The following is a 13,513-nucleotide window of genomic DNA, read 5'->3' as shown; positions in this document are numbered from 1 at the left end:
ATTCAAATGATGTACAATAAATGATCAGGAGAACATAATGTTTTCCCATGGCAACTATTTCTATGTGAAAATGAGTGCCGTAGTAGAGTATTTTATGCTCATATAAGGCAGGACTGATGGCTGAGGCATGGCAATTTTCACATAAGGGATGGGGTGCAGCACATAAGCCAATATAAGGAGATTCTGGTATAATAAAAACTGGAGAATGTTAAGAGGAGAACTAGTACAGATTGTGGAACAAATGCAACCCCAGATCATTTTTCCCATGAAACTCATGAAGGAATCATGAGTTATTAGGAATTACAGACAGCTACAAGGAATTATTAACAGTTTATGGATGGGTGAATTTATTTTCAGCCTATGCCACATTTGCATCGGTCTTTACTCATAAATCATCTCTGCTTCCATTTAGAAACAAATTTAATATATACACACATATTAAACATGCATCTTCACTAAAAATGTATACTTAAATGCATATCACAGAGGTTCAAACGATTAAGATCTGTGTTGCAATTTGGAGAACTGCAAAAACCAGTGGATAACTAAGAGATTGTCTACAAGTGGTGAAAAATACCACACTCACCCTGAAGATTGTGCTAGCAGTCCTCTTGATGTACAGCTACTTCCTGGGAGATATCCAGTTTTTGGCACTTAACCCAACTTTATTCTGAAATAATGTCAGGAAGCAGTATGATGTTTCCTGGAAACCCTAAAATGACCTCAAGTTCTTTTGGCATATGGACCCAATCTGCTGTCCACATGCCAAGAACCATGCCATCCCTCCCCCCCCCCCCCCCACTGAACAGTGCAGGGAAAGGGGATGACCACCACTTCCTTGTGAGTAGGAGGTCTGTGTAAATCCTGACTGGCACAACAGTGCTTCTGATGAGGTCAGAACAGGTCCCCCACATGATCAACAAGGAAGTGGTAGATGACTCCCTCCTCATCGATCATATGGCATGGTGACCTGTTCTGAACTCCACACAAGTGATGGCACACCAGCCAGGCCCTCATAGGGAGTTGTTTGGTCAGTGAGGTTACAGTGATGGCAGCACCAAGGGGCAGAGCCAGCTGGGCCAGTGCAGTGTCAGCTCAGTTGGCATGTGTGCACAATAATGCAGCATCACACCAGATTCTGTCTAGTGCATGTAGTCACCATCATGGTTGGGCTGGGGTCAGTTTAAGGCATAATTAAGATTAAGTAGCCAATGTAGACATACCCTCAGTTACCATCTATAAGCAGGTAGTATTGATCTGGTCATTTTTTATATGAATTTACAAAGAGGTAATTCCTCAAGCATACATAACAATATTCGAGCACGGCTTGTGTAATTTAAGAGTGTGTTGGTGTTCATTATCACCATGTGGTTAAAAAAAATCCTCACAGTTGCTTATTTGTATTCCAACATGAAAAAATAAGCACATTGGGAATTCCTCCAAATCTGTACACTGCAAATTAGTGGCAGTTTTTCTGTACTCACATCCTGATTCGGTCATATGTGTGGTAGTACATTCATAAGAACAACCATGAAACATTTTCATATCCAAGTCAACCGAGTTCCTTTAAACTTTCTCCTAACCCAGAAGTTGCTGGAGTTCACTTCTAGGCTGCACAACCAGTAATAAGGCTGAAGCTATCTGGAGGACTTCATCATTCCCAGTCATGCTCTAACCATATGCTACCATTTCCCAATGTGACTGCAGTAACATTTCAATGACCATATGAAATGGAATTGGTAGTCTCATCTCTTCCTTATATATGTTGTCAATAAGGAAGCATATCCCATTGCCCCTCAAAGTGTTCTGCAAGTTCTGGAAAAATGCATGTTAATATTTTTGACACTAATCAAGAGAATCCTTCAAGAAAACATGTCAGTTCTTGTTCTCTGCCATCTGATTTGGTTATAATTGTAATTGTTATTGTAATGTTGTATACAGATGAGCTTCATTTCTCTCAGTCTGAACTGAACTTGATTTCACAGCTGTATGTAAATTTTTATGAGTTTTTTTTTAAAGAATTCATTACCTACAGAAATTGTACTGAATTTCCTTTCCTTTTAATGGTGTTAAATTGCACTTGTTTCAATATTGTTAAAGTAATTTTCTAAAACTACACAAAATGAGAAGAACATGTGGGAGGATAACATATCACTCAACACTAGTGACACCATGGGTACTATCTGACAGATAGTACCCATGTGAATAACACTCACAACTCTCTTTTCAAATAATACCTTTTCTACCAAAAGATTCATTAACCAACAAATGCGCCCATCATATTTTATCATTAACAATGAAGAGAACGCAGAAAATACAAAAATGTAAGAATTCCATTTTGAGAATCACATAAACAGCATCACTGCTAAAAATAATTCAGAAAGGCATTTGTTCAGTTACTGAATTACATTACATATCATCCTAACTTCCTACCCCCCCCCAAAAAAAAAAATAGAGTTTAAAATGGCTAAGATTCCAAAGAGAGCTAGCATAGTATAGTGATTTGAGTGTTGGACTATAACTCTGGAGACCAGAGTTCAATTCCCAGCTTGGCCATGAAACCCATTGAGTGATCTTGGACAAGACACAGTCCCTCAGCCTCAGACGATGGAGTTTATTGCACCGGGGATAAAATGTTCCCCGATGCATTCTAACGAGCACGAGCATGGGCGTGCACGGAGCGTGATAGGAACCAGATGGGGCCCAGAATGCGACTTTACTGCACGGGGAATGCCGCTGCCGCCGCGTGTTCCCGTCGCGTTCCCATCGGGTTCCAGAGGGCACCATTTCTGGGAACTGTTTCAAAGCGTTCCCAGAAATAGCGCCCTCTGGAACCCGATGGGAACGCAATGGGAACACGCGGCGGCGGTGGCGTTCCCCATGCGGTAAAGTCGCATTCTGGGCCCCATCGGGTTCCCATCATGCTCCATGCGCGCCCACGCTCGTGCTCTTTAGAATGCATCGGGGAACGTTTTATCCCTGGTGCGATAAACTTCAATGACAAAATGGCAAACCTCCTCTGAAGAAACTTTCCAAAAAAAACCTGTAATAGGTTTACCTTAGGGTCAACATTTCAGAAACAACTTGAAGGCACACGGCAACAACAACAATAACAACAACCAGATCCCTAAAAATAAGGTAAATAATAACATCATTAAAATCACCACTAAAAACAAATTAAACAATAAAAATATCAAAGTAAACAAACATCAACATAGTTTAAAAGACCAGCTTGAAGATATGTGCCTTCACACTTTTTTTCTAGGCCCTAGTTTACCAATACTGTGTGTGACACCACAAAAAATTAATGCTACCTGAAACTGCATGAAGGCTTGATCTGTGCATCCTGATGGAGATGGCTGATAGACTTCTAGGATCTGCATGCAGATGTCCTGTTGGACCCCATGGAGATGCAGCATACATAGTACATGAACCCAGCCAATCCATGTAACCTTTCAACTGTCTTGGATATTGACAGTCTATGAAAACTGCCAGTTATATGAGTTAGGCCAAAGTGTTGCTTCAGCTTGCTTTTAATGTACATTCCATTGTCTCTGCCATAAGACCTGAATGGCAGGACCCATTTTCAATAACTTATTCACAAATATACTGTTGACCAGTTTTAGGGACAGAGATATGTATCAGTATGGCTGCTCTGCTGTCAACACTGCTGCTTTAATTATTTCAAAGTCTGCTTAAGTAGTCAGCATGCTGTCAGTACAGCTGTGGAAGTAAAATATTAAAATAACAATCTGAGCTGCTGGAAACCCTGGATAAAATTAGTCACATTTACTCTTGTACATTTAAAGATCACAGATTCCTCTTCTCCCCAACCAAATGTAAGATTCAGCTTCTAATTTCACATTTTAAAAAAGAAATTGTGAAAAGAACAGGAAATACACATTGTTATTGTTCATATATCAGCCCTCCTTATCCATGGATTTTTTATCCACAGATACAAGCATCTATGCCTTGAAAATACTTTAAAAATATTGTATACAAATCTCCATAGGCAAACCTTGATTTTGCCCTTTTATATAAGGGACATCATTTTACTATACCATTATATTTAATGGGACGAGCATCCACAGATTTTGGTATCCATGATCAGTCCTGGAATCAAACCCCTGCGGATACCAAGGGCCCTCTCTCTCTATCTCTGTGTGTGTGTGTGTGTGTATATATATATATGAAATGCTTCAATTCTATACACACTTATAGGGGAGTAAATCCCAACAAACTCAAAAGAGCTTATTTGTGCACAATGCAATGTCACAGTTAAATTCCAAGCATCTGAGTAAATAGACTCAAGTCTATGGAAGTTCATGCTACCAACTTCTCACATTCAGCTAATCTCAAAGGTGCTACAAGATCCCTTTAAAAACAGTATGTTATTAATACACATGAAAAATGCCTATAAAAAACAAAAGCCATTTAGCCACAATTTTTTGTTTTAAAGCAACTGCATGAAAACAGTCAATAGTCAAGATCTCACATGGAGAGAATGGGCTGTAAAGTTCTACCTAGGTCCTAGTTAGAAATAGCCCTTCTCCCTATTCACTGCCTGCAGGACTCACCTCTTTCATCCTGTCCCCACTGATATGGCCATTTAGTGGAGGCTGTGGGGGATCAGCGGAGAAGTGTCCAGATATGTCCCTAAATGGCCCACATGTTCCTCCACCACCACACATTCTCTATCAGCCACTAAATGGCTGTGTCAGGGTGGGGTCAGCAAGAGGCAGGTGTATTTTGATGAGATTTGGGGTCATTGTGTGAGGGAAGTGTTGAATTCCTCCCCCAGCAACAAGAAAAGGGATGTATGCCAGCATTTTTCTGACATATGTCACTAACTGGCTCTCAACTGATATATGAAAACAGAGCTTGTAAGTTTCTCCCCAACATAACAGGATTTTCCTCTGATTAATAATGGAACAGGGGCATTCATGTCCAGAATAATAAAGAGCAACACTGTACTAACAACTAGCTCTCTGAATACCAACAGAAATGGGGGCAGGAGATAATGTACATGTAAGCTCCTTTCCATTTTTGATTAATGTCCTATGTCACCCTTATATAAGGGAATGAAATAAATATACGATTTTGAAAATGTTACATTTATTTAGACTTGTAATACCTTCAAGACTTTAAAGGCCTTCAAATTAAAAAAAATAGTGCTCAGCAGCCAGCTCAAATCCTTAATTTTTCAATAGAAATGAAAACTAAAATATTGACTTTTTTAATTCTGCAAAGTAAAAAATACATGGGGACATGCACTTTTTTAAAATGACAGTTTATTTCTCCACCAGTTAAAACTGCCTGTGTAATACCACTCAGTAATTCTTTTGATGTCAAAGCTGCATTAGAAACTACTAAAAAGCAGATGACATATTTAAAAATCAATAAAATAAAACCATCAGTGTCAATAGCCAATTTATGACATTTTTAACATTTGACATCGCACCTCCATTCATTTTAAAACAAGAAAATGGAAACCTCTTCCTACATACAGTATGCAGAACTATATCAGTGAAAAATCACTGCAAGCACCCTTGCATCAATTCTCATTAGCAGCACAGAGGCACATTCTCCACTGGGAGGGAGTACCTCACCTCAGTCCTACTTACACCTCCATTAACACTCTCTTCCCATTTCCTCAGTGTGAAGAGCTGGGTTTGGGGAAGGAAAAACAGGAGGTGGCAATGCAGGCTTCCATATATGTCCTCCTTTGGGATCTCTTTCTTCAAAGCAAATGATCTATGAATCCCATCAGGATTCCTCACACTTGTCACTAGTATGCGAAACATCCAATGCAACCCTTTGTATTTCTTTAAAGTCTCCATTTACAAAAGAGAAGGGTGAATGTTTAGGGGATTTCTTCAAGTGTATACAATGAGCATATTTTTTAAAAAAAATACACTTTGGCAGCAAGTAAGAGAACCACCACACATTACTAATATAGCTTATGTAATCTGTTATTTATTAAAACATTTTAAAACTGCCCTTCATCCTTATAGACACCAACGTGGCACACAAATAAAACTTAAGCAAGTAAATTTCAATAACTAATCATGCCCAAAAAATCTCACACCGTATTTTCTACTTATTTTATAACAGATCCTGTAAAATAAGCAGAATCACCCAATTAAAACGCATGGGTTATCAAAAAAGCTTTGAGCTGGCACTAAAACAATGCTACAGTTGGTACCTGTTGTATCTACATAGAATGTTTCATGTGATGCTCTACAAACAAGAATGCTTTATCTCTCAGTGATACATTGGGACAAACATGGTGTAGTGGTTTGAGTGCTGGACTCTGGAGACCAGGATTCAAATCCCTACTCAGCCATGAAAACCAGTGGGTGACCTTGGGCAAGTTGGATTCTCTCAGCCTCAGAGGAAGGCAAAGGCAAATCCCCTTTGAACAACTTTTGCCAAGAAAATGGCACAATTGGTTCACCTTAGGGTCTTCAAGGCATACAATAACAAAAACCTTTTTTTATAGCTAGAGTAGATTAAAGAAGAACAGTTCTTTCTACAACCCACTTTTGCATTCTCCTATTTTGTGACACTATAAACCATTATTATCCATTATGATCATGGAAACCCACTCTCTCAACATTTCACAGATGAAAATTGGGACATGTAAAGCCAAGTAACACTAGAGTGTGGTCAAGATGGTAAAGGATATTATTGAGGAAGAACACACAAGTTAGGAGAGGCTGTGACAGTTTGCTTTTGAGTGAGCCTACAGGTTAGAGCAATATTCTGTCCCTGCTGAGTTTACTAGGTGCATATTACTTATGTTTGAAGTCAGTTTGCAGCAACTGAAGTAAGCTGAGGACAAAGGGGGAAAGTGGGGGGAGCAGAGAAAAACTGAGACATTTTAAACACAGCTGAAAAAGTGGGATAACAGAGAATTAATCAGGACTGTCCTACCCAAATCAAGACAGTTGGAGGGTGTGATATAAACAGTGCAACATGCTGTATGAAGCAAACCAGTGATATTCCTCTCCCCTTCACACAAGCACACACACTCTTAGCAGCAGCACTCATTCCTAATATGCTCACACTATTGACCTTTATATATAGTGATGCTGGCTGTTTTTTTTAAAAAAATGCCTTTCCTAATGACATTCCCTTTTCAACATGAAATTCTCCTCTTTTTCCAGCTGCTGTAAACTGGGTTGACATTTTCATTTAGCTACTTCTATGGCTGTGAAAATCTGTCAGTTTCATTCTTGTTGTGTTTCTGTGGCCCGTTACAGACGGGCAGTTTAGTATGTGCTCTGCGCGTGCTAGGGTTAAAAAGGGGCGTCCTTTCCGGACGCCCCCAACCCTAGGATGCGTGGAGCGTGCACAAAATGGCGGCAGCCGTTCCACACGGCCGCCGCCATGAGGACGTCACGACCGCGTCGCCTCTATACGGGGCAGCGCGGAAGTGATGTCCTCGCTCCGCGCCGGGGCGTCTAGTGCGTCCTTAGCACGGAGCAAGAAGGAGCTCCGTTTCGGAGCTCCTTCCTGGTTTGGTCCGCTGGGCGCAGCCTTCACACAGCTGCGCCCAGCGGACCAAAGGAGAAAGGGGCCAAGCGTCCCCTTTCTCCTCCTCCCCACCGCCGCGGGGTGTCCTTGGGGCTTGAAGCCCCAGGGACACCCCTTTTCAGGCTGCGGGGAAGTGGCGTTTTGCCGCTTCCCCGCAGCCTGAAAAGCGGCGGATCGGGGCCTCAGCGGCTGCCGTTCTAGCCACTGAGGCCCCGATAGTCCGGGGAAAGGGGCGGGTACAGCCCGCCCCAAATGGGCGGTCTGTAACCCGCCTTAGTATCTCAGCAGCATTCTCATTACCTTCTATCAGGTTGTAAGGGTTTTTCTCCCTGCTTGGAAATCCTGTGCATATTTTTGTGCACCTTTTCTCCCAAATGTATGCATGTCCCCCTTATGATATACTTGCAAATATTTTAGTCAGTCACATTTTTCAAACGTAGACATAACTTTATGGCTTTTCTCTTCAAACTGATCATAAGCTTAACAAATTTGAGATAAAGTGAGCTCTAATGTAATGCATCTTTAAAACCCAAAGTCTTGGCAGTCTGATGAGGTACAAAATGGACATTTTCTATAAAGAAGTGAGAATACAATAAATTTCTTTTTCACCCCTAGCTATCCATCAAAACCCAGGCTCCTTTTCTTGCTCAGTCATTCCCAGCTCATACTGCATCATTGTATATCTGAAGTTTGGAAAAAAATTGGCCCTCATTTTTTGTATCCTATTTTTTGACCCCAAAGATATGAATTGCATTATTTTTACACTGAACAGCATTTCCTGTTTTAGTGTCATTTCACTGTCTGTAACAATTCTTCCTGAGCTATTTACTATCTGTTCTGTTTTCTCCCTCTCAAATAACTTGGTGTCACCAGCAAACTTGTAGACCTACTCATCCCTAATTTCGGATTACATAGGTCTGCAATAAATATGTTTGTTTTTTTCAATACTGTAGCTGTTTTAAATGTATTTTGGGGTGTTGAATCTGAAAAAAATGCAATAAAATGTATAACACACAGTTTTCTCACAAATTTGATAGTTTTATCAATTCAGTTATTACTAAGCTTTTATTAAGTGCAGACGCTGATGTTCCAGTACAATTTCTTTTAGTGCTTTTGAACAGATTTGTATGTTTTATATCAGCAAATTAAATTGTTTTGTAATTCTATTAGAAGATTTTCACTCTTTTCTTAATCTATTATTATTATTATTATTATTATTATTAACCTTTATTTATAAAGCGCTGTAAATTTACACAGTGCTGCACATACAATCTTTTTAAATTATACGGTTCCCTGCCCTCAGGCTTACAATCTAAAAAGACATGACACAAAAGGAGAAGGGAGAGGTGGTGGGGAAGGGGCCTCTCTAGTAGGATAATACATATAAAATACATAGCAATACAGGAAATGATTCAATAAAACAATAATCTATGTAGAATAATCCTTTGAAGGATAATTTCATTCAGTCACATATTACAACATTAAAACATCAAAGCAAGTTGTGAAAAAACTGTACATGATGGAGCAGATCTAAGATTGTTATTGGATTTACAATGCGAAATTCATAAAAAACCAGCATATGTTTTTTTAAAAAAATTATGATCCTCAGTTTTTCAGGTCTGTATTATTTACAAATAAACTTGAAAACAACAACATCAGTTCCCTAGAAAGATTCATGAGGGACTACAATTGTTCAAGCTCCACAGTGTAATGTCACTTTATTCCTATTTAATGGAGTTATTAATCTATAAGAGAACCTCTCCTCTTACCCTCTGACTCCTAAGTTTGCTAGACATCCTTGGTGAAGGACTCTGTCAAACTCCTTTTGAAAGTCCAAGTATGCTGTATCTATTGATCTCCCTCATTCTTGTTGATACTCTCAATGAATTCTTTTAAAAAATAGACAAATAAACTGACTTTGGCAAAAGCCACATTGACTTTTCATTAGGAAGAATTTAAAGAATAAAAGTAGTTTTAATACTTTCAGTCAATTTACTTGGAAAAGACTGCTGGAGAACAACGAGAGGGCTATTTTTCATGTTCTTTCTATGGACTTCTAATAAACATCTTGTTGGCTACTGTGTGGACAGAATGCTAAACTAGGTGCATCTTTAGTTTGATCCTACTGGGCTTTTCGTCTCTTCTTAAGAGTTCCTGAGTTATACTGTGATGATGCCATTGCACTACACAATATATCCAAATATTTTGGTAAAAGGAAAGAGGAATTAAATCAGCAGGGAATCAAGCTACATTATTAGGAACAGGAAGTGGTTACCATTGTAACTAGTATTTCTGATCAAGTCAGGCATACCAGTATGCTTCCATCAGGCAGTATACTGTATGTATGAACCCAAAGCATAATGCATCTGCAGATCTACTGAGCCATGTGAGTCAACCACAGAGGCATTCCACATCTTTAAATAAAATCAGCAGGTTGTAATTGTAGAAAGCTGTCAGAAATAAATACCTGTTAAAATATAAATTCTATTCAGGTTACATTCCTGCTTTTATGACATGTATCTAACACATCACATCCACTATAAAAAGTCTATCCAGTTTAAGGAAGAACTAAAGATCACACAGAGGTCTCACACTGAACTCCTTCTAGCTATGTGAAACTAGGAGTATTTAATTGTAGGTGACTGTGATTGAAACCATTGGTCTTACTGGCACAGCAAAACAAAAATAATTTTAAAGAAAAGACATTTGGCTCAAGGCTGCTGTCAGCTTACATATGTTATGTTTTTAAGCCTGTGCTAGAATACTTGAGGTGGCATTTCACTGCCATTTTATAAAGAAATGCAATGAGTGGAGAGTCTTATTAATAAAGCTATAACAAAACACATCACTAACCTACCATTGCTTTTAAAAGAAAATTCATTTCGGGGTAGTTTTAGTATCTATCTATGTGTACAAAGATCAGCTTTTTAAAATTAAGTCAGTCTTAAAGGAACATTCATCTATTGCTCCAAACACTTGTAGGTTTCACACTAAACAGACGTTGTTGTGTGCCTTCAAGTTTTATGGCTACCCTAAGGTGAGCCTATCGTGGGTTTTTCTTGGCACAATTTGTTTAGATGAGGTTTCCCATTGCCTTTCCCGTGAAGCTGAGAGAGTGTGACCCAGTACTCACCCAGTACTTACAGTGTATTTCCTCAAATTCAGTGAATTTCCTCAAATGATGACTGAAACATTGGGCTGGATCCAGATGTAGTTTGCCATTCTATGCACACTTATTTGGGAGTAAATTCCACAGATCCCTGTGAACCATAGATTGCAAGTGATGGGACTTATTTCTGGGCAAAACATACACAGAACTGTACTGCAAATTGGTTGGCATTTAACTCTCACTAAAATAAATGTCAAAAGGTAGTCACACACACAAACTACATATGTATTACCCAAACAGTTCAAAGGAATATTGTTGCCTGTTGATTTATAGGTGACCCCATGAATTTAATAGGGTTTTCTTACCCTTGTTGCATGCCTTCATGGCATTTCCGACTTATGACAACCCTAAGGCAAACCTAGTTGGGTTTTTCTTGGCAAGTTTCATTTAGAGAAAGTTTGCCTTTCCCTTCCTCTGAGGCTGAGAGAATGTGACTTCCCCATGGCCACCCAGTCATTTTCCATGGTTGAATGGTGATTCGAACCCTGGTCTCCAGAATAGTATTCCAACTATAAATGCTGAAGCCACTACACCACAGAGGATTCTTAGGGATTTCTTAGGCAAGGAATACTCAAAGGTGGCTTTGTCAGTTCCTTCCTCTGAAATATTGCCTACAGCACCTAGTGTTCGTTAGTGGTCTCCCATCCAAATGCTGACCCTGCTTAGCTGTCAAGATCAGGCAGAATCTGGTGCCTTTAGGTTATTTTGGCACAAAGGACCATTACCAGGGGCTTATTTACTCAGAAGCCTTTTTAAAAAAATCAGACATAAGTCTTCTTCCTTTGTCTTAAGATGATGAATGTGAACATATCACTATAAGCACCAATTGTCAATAAGATGACTTACCGTGCAGTCTACTAAAAAGTAGTAAGTGCTTTTCAATGAGATTTCCTTCCAGACAAGTGCAACTAGCACTATTGCCTGAGTCCCCATGAGGCTTAATTTTTAATAGACTTCTACAGGACAGCTGTTAGACTACAGCTCTGACCAGAGAGTACTCTTACCAGAGAGTAAGCCTCAGTGAATGCAACAGGGCCCAGTTCTTCCCAGTAAAAATACACCAGACTGTGCTGGAAATCTGCAAATTGGAGCAAAGAACACATATTTCATGATATCCTGTCTGGGGAGACGGGGAAATCATTTAGAGCCAGAAACTACCACCTCAAATGAAATAAACTTCCAAGAGGCCAGTCACTATGGACTGAGTTTCAAGCTATACTGTCTCAAGAAACAAAAAAATGCATATTATTATTACATTTGCTTCACCAAACATTGTTAATCTATTTTTTGGAAAGAAAGTCAATGATCATCACCCCTCCAAAACCTTGTGCAAGTCACACTCTCTCAGCCTCAGAGGGTGGCAATGGCAATACCCCCCAAAGAAGAAATTTGCCAAGAAGACCCTATGGCAGGGTGACCAAACGTCCTAACCGCAAAGGAGGGCAAGGCACAGTAAAATGTAGGATATACAAGAAAAAATGTAGGACATTTACCACATAATCACTAAAAAAAAGCTAATATACATGCAGATGTCATGATTCTTAGTCATGCTCCAAATGGAGGATGCTTTGGAATTCCTCCTGGACAGAAGGCTGAAATGTAGGTCATGTCCTGGAAAAGGAGGACATGGGGTCACCATGCTATGATAGGGGCTGCCAACACATTCTCAGCCTCAGGGGAAGGCTACGGCGAGCCTCCTCTGTACAAATCTTGCCAAGAAAACCCCCAGGACAGGTTCTCCATAGGGTTGCCATAAGCCTTGAAGGGGGCACACAACAACAATTGTCTGCTTAGTGTGACACAAGTGTTTGGAGCAATAGATGAATCTGGCTTAATTATACACCACGAGTTGGAAGCGACTTGAAGGCACAGAATACACACACACACACACACACATAGAGTAACAACTTGAAGGCACACAACAACAACAACATAGAATCATAAGAGTTGGAAGAGACCACAAGGGCCATCCAGTCCAACCCTCTGCCATGCAGGAACTCTCCATCAAAGCATGCATCAAGGAATGCTGCTCAGGGAAGGAGGGAGGGAGACAAGCAGAGAAGAGGAATGGCAGACGATGGCGGTGGCTGCAACTTTCTCCCTAACCTTTCCTGGGCCTTTAAGGTGTAGAAGAGATGCACACAAGCAGACAGCAAAGCAAAGAAGCCAACAGAGGGACCGTCTCTGCCTACGCTCCCGAGGCTGATGCTGCTGCAGCAAAAAACAAAACACCGGGGAGAATGGCAACTTACTGCAGTGCGATGCAGAGCGGAGCAGTGCTGCATCCACACTGGGGAGATAACCCGCTTTGGCACCGCTTTAACTCTTTGTCTGGCTCAAGGCTATGGAATTCTGGGAGTTGGAGTTCCGCTCTGGACCCCACAACAAACTCCAACTCCCAGAATTCCATAGCCTTGAGGCAGACAAAGAGTTAAAAGCGGTGCCAAAGATGCAACCGAATAGGACAAGACCCCACAGAAACCATCCCTCCAAGAACCTCCCTCTGCATTTGGGGCTGAGGAAGAGGAGCCCAGCATCCCTCTCCATCCCTCGCCTCGTCCCAGAAGTTGTTGTTGTTGTTGTTGTTGTCATTCCCGACTTAATGGCGACCCCCTCCTGGGCTTTTCTTGGCCAGGTTTGTCCAGAGGGAGGTTGCCATTGCCTTCCCCTGAGGCTGAGAGCCTGTGACTGGGTTTCCATGGACTCAAGAGAGAAACAAAACCTGGTCTCTAGAGTAGAGCCCCCTCGGCTTCCTCTGGAGATAAACAGCCCCCCCCCCCCACTCCTTCCAGCAGCAGCCCGCCA

General features: G+C 40.6%; 1 protein-coding gene across 3 annotated transcripts in view; it reads right to left on the bottom strand.

The window, feature by feature from the left end:
- The window catches only part of DGKB (diacylglycerol kinase beta), a 306,824-nt gene that overhangs the window by 271,330 nt on the left and 21,981 nt on the right, over window positions 1-13,513 (bottom strand). The gene's annotated exons all lie outside the window — the stretch shown is intronic.

The sequence above is a fragment of the Sceloporus occidentalis genome, unplaced genomic scaffold (genome assembly GCF_023333645.1).
Source record: "Sceloporus occidentalis isolate IW3139 unplaced genomic scaffold, rSceOcc1.0.p SCAF_7, whole genome shotgun sequence".
Taxonomy (NCBI): Eukaryota; Metazoa; Chordata; class Lepidosauria; order Squamata; family Phrynosomatidae; genus Sceloporus; species Sceloporus occidentalis.
Note: the sequence above shows the minus strand (reverse complement) of the source record. Positions and strands in the feature narration are given on the sequence as shown.